Genomic DNA, 3,812 nt, shown 5'->3' on the forward strand with positions numbered 1-3,812 from the left:
TTAACACGTTGAACGCCCCGCTAATTTTACATGGCTTGCCTAGAGTCCCTGAATTAGACAGGCCGACTTATCATTTATTGTTGAAGCAAAGAGCTAACATAAGAACAGCGAATAAATATTTTCAAGTGGCAGTTTATTAATTGTAATTCTTGGCTTAATAAGTTCGATTTAGTAGATTTTAATCCATCACTATTTTTAAGCAATGCGTAAGTTTATATAATTCACCACTTTATAGTACTTATTACATGCTTTACATTTTTAAAAGCAAGCAAATATTGTCAACTATTTGCAAAATTTACTTTGTAGTTATTTACCGATTTTTAAATTATTTTGGCGTGTCCGGCCATCACCTCCTCCATCAAGAAGCCTCCACACGGTCCTTTATAAGTAGTCCGCGCGGACTGTTTAAAATGTGAACCAGTTGTGCGCATGAACCCAAACCTTTTGTTTCTGCATTTCCATAAAAGAGTGCAAATTTTATAGTTCTATATCATGTCATACGCTGTCAGCCAGCTGTTTTTCGCGGCCTATGTTGAAGGTCTGTGTCAGCAAGCGGAGGCAGACGCAGCCCAAATGTAATTTCAGCGTCAGCCACCGAAGGCTGACGCGGTGCTCAACGTGTTAAAGAGAAAGAAAGACTAAAATGAAATGTTTTTTTCACCAGTTTTTTTTATTTTTTTCAGATGATAACGATCTAGCCCTAATTTTCAACTATTAGAGTTATGAATCACTTTTTTAAGTTTTCATAATAGGGAAATTTAATATAAAATTAAATAATTTTTATCAATTCTGCGCGATTTTTTTACATATTAGGAAATCATTAAAGTGAAAAATAATGAAGCAAAATAATTTTGTAAAAATCTGAGTGGAGAATTCCATACCTGCCAAATTTTGCGCATTTGGCGTAAAATTTTATTTCTATATTTAAAGTGGAAGTAAAATGTATGCTCTCAATATATTTCTTACATTTATAAACTTAATTTATAATCTTTTTAACCACCACTATTTTTAAAAAAATAAGTATATATATTAATATTTATTAGGATCTTGGTAATCAGCATAAGCTGTTTAAATATACAGCGTATGTTCTGCCTAAAAATGTAATTCAAATTCCTATTTACTACCACTGGGGAAAATTATCCTCGAAAGGCTAAAAATTTGGCAGGTATGGAATTCCAATTTGTTAGGCTTGATTAAATATATAGTCCCTCCCAATAGGTGGGTTTCTGGAATTGTTAGAATTTTTGTACTTTTCATTCAAACATCCTTTTGTCCCGGTGGCCTAAGGATATATACATTCTTTGATTTTTAGAGTAGTTTTATCGGTATCCAATCAGTGCATCAGTTTGAATTTTGTGCATTTTGCGTTTTTGTGCGATTTAATTTAATGTGAATTACGACTCTGAGGCAAAATTATTTATTTTTCTCATATACAGAACTAAATTTCGCTGCAACCTTGTTGCTTTTATAGAAGAACTTAATCAAAGCAAACGTATTAGTCAGACAATGCTGCAGGTAAAGTTCAAATAATGTATAACCTTATTTCCTCTAAACATCGTGAAATAATTATTTAAATTTTTTTTCTTGCCTTATATAGCTTTTATTACTTCAATGTATGTTTTATTAAAATTTTCCCACTAATTAATCTTTTAAAACCAATCAGGTTTCGATTTGCTAAATTCTGTAAAATATTGTGAAATAGTAATTTTGATTTTTTTTTCCTTTCTTTCTTTAGCTTTTATTATTGTATCTTTTTCATTAAAGCTTTTATTATGTTAGGTCAGTTACGATTAAATAGGTTGATTGGCTTATTGTTTAAGAACATAATAAAAATTAATATTTTTCTTTTCTTTTTTTTTAATTTTCCTTGCTTTTTTGCGTAAAAAAAACATTTTTGGTTGAAGAATTTGGCTTGTAAAATTTGCAAGGTATGTTAGTGAACTTCTTTGAATTATAAGAATAATTTTCGTATTTGCGAATCAATGTTGATTTTCACTTGTTAAATTTCAAAAAAATATATATTACTCAAATTTTTAAAAATGCTAGATTCCACCCTATAATACTAAATATGTTTTCTTTTATGCTCCTTAGCATTTATTTCTTGAATATATATTTATTAAAATTAAGCATTTCGTGTTTTCTCTGATGAAATTAATTTATTCATGGTTAGATTCTGTGTTATATTGCCATTCGCTCTTTGAAAATATTATTAGAATTATGCTTTGTTTTAAGACTGCTTTTTTTAAATTTCGATACTCATGTTATTTATTTTAAAATTTAAAAAGTAGTTACTGGCCAATAACTAATTATGAATTGTTTCATATTCATTTTCATTAAATATTTTTTAAAAATCAAAATTAAAAATCTTTTTATCATTAGCGGCATTGATAGTTTCTTCTTTTATAAATTCAAAAATAAATAATGTAAATCATATCTTAAGCTTCTTCTAGAGGATTTTTTCATCGGTTATGAAATGAAAGTAAACAGTTTTTTAGCCTATATCTTATATAGATTTCTGAATAGAGAATGATGATAGTTCCTTCTCTTATAAATTCAAAAATAAATAATGTAAATCATATAAGCTTCTTCTAGAGGATTTTTTCATCGGATATGAAATGAAAGTAAACAGTTTTTTAACCTATATCTTATATAGATTTCTGAATAGAGAATGATGATAGTTTCTTCTTTTATAAATTCAAAAATAAATAATGTAAATCATATAAGCTTCTTCTAGAGAATTTTTTCATCGGTTATGAAATGAAAGTAAACAGTTTTTTAACCTATATCTTATATAGATTTCTGAATGGAGAATGAAATGTTTTTGAAAATTTCACAACTTTTTCGACGTAGTGTGCCCAGTCCAGTCTAGCAACACTTATTCAAAAAATATTGCTAAAATAGTAAATAATTCAACCTGAAAACAATTCTAAAAATCAACCGCTTTTAATTACCACTATTCCATAACAATATAGAGATCCAGTATCTTAACGTCGTTGTTAACTAGCCGACTCAATTTTGAGTTTACCAATGTTCAACTCTGTAGCCTTGATATTTTGAATCCAATTCAGAAGACAAGGGAACTTCTGAATCAAGTATTGAGCGAAATTTGTCTGTTTGGTGGACTTTCTCATGGAACTCATCCACATTTCTGTTACAAGGCGAGGAAAATCACGAAAACCTCCCATGGTTAGCCTAACGGCAAAGGAACTCTAACTCATGATCGGTCTACCTACGAGGATAATACTACATACGCACTGAGAAGGTTGCGAACTGGATGCGGAATTCGTATTGACCAGCTATCGCCGAGATTCGAGCCCGGGGCACCTCATTGGGAGGCGAGTGCTTAGCCACCACGTCTCATAGAGCTGTAGTATATCACTTTACAAAGAATTCGTAATTTACAATCGCTGTTGTTATAGTGCTGCCCGTCTAAAATAATCTATTAAAGTAGGATGCTCCTCAATTGGTTAAATGAATAACTTAAAATGTATTCGAGAATTGTAAACTCTAACCCTTTGTCGCGGATGGGACATCGGTATCCCTTTTATATATTAGTTTTCTGGCCTCTATTACAATCAAAAATATATTTTGGTATTTTTATTTAGAAAAACAATCCAATAGTTCATAATAAAGTGTTTTAGATACTCGGAATTATCTTTGAATTAAAATATAAAATTTATAAGCAGTTTGAAATTTTTCTTCCATTCATGTTCAAAAATCAATAATTTATTTTGTAATTTAAAAAAATTTCAATGATGAATAACAGTCTTTCTAAGATCGCAATATATATATATATATATATATATATATAT

The 3,812-nt window shown here is 29.3% G+C and overlaps 1 long non-coding RNA gene across 1 annotated transcript in view; it reads left to right on the top strand.

The window, feature by feature from the left end:
* Positions 1-253: 253 nt before the first annotated feature.
* LOC139427158 (uncharacterized) overlaps positions 254-3,812 on the top strand; it is a 57,333-nt gene continuing 53,774 nt past the window's right edge. Inside the window, exon 1 of the long non-coding RNA XR_011638320.1 lies at positions 254-1,515. This is a non-coding gene — a long non-coding RNA (uncharacterized lncRNA). The remainder of the gene's footprint in view (positions 1,516-3,812) is intronic.

Source organism: Parasteatoda tepidariorum, chromosome X2 (assembly GCF_043381705.1).
Source record: "Parasteatoda tepidariorum isolate YZ-2023 chromosome X2, CAS_Ptep_4.0, whole genome shotgun sequence".
Lineage (NCBI taxonomy): Eukaryota > Metazoa > Arthropoda > Arachnida > Araneae > Theridiidae > Parasteatoda > Parasteatoda tepidariorum.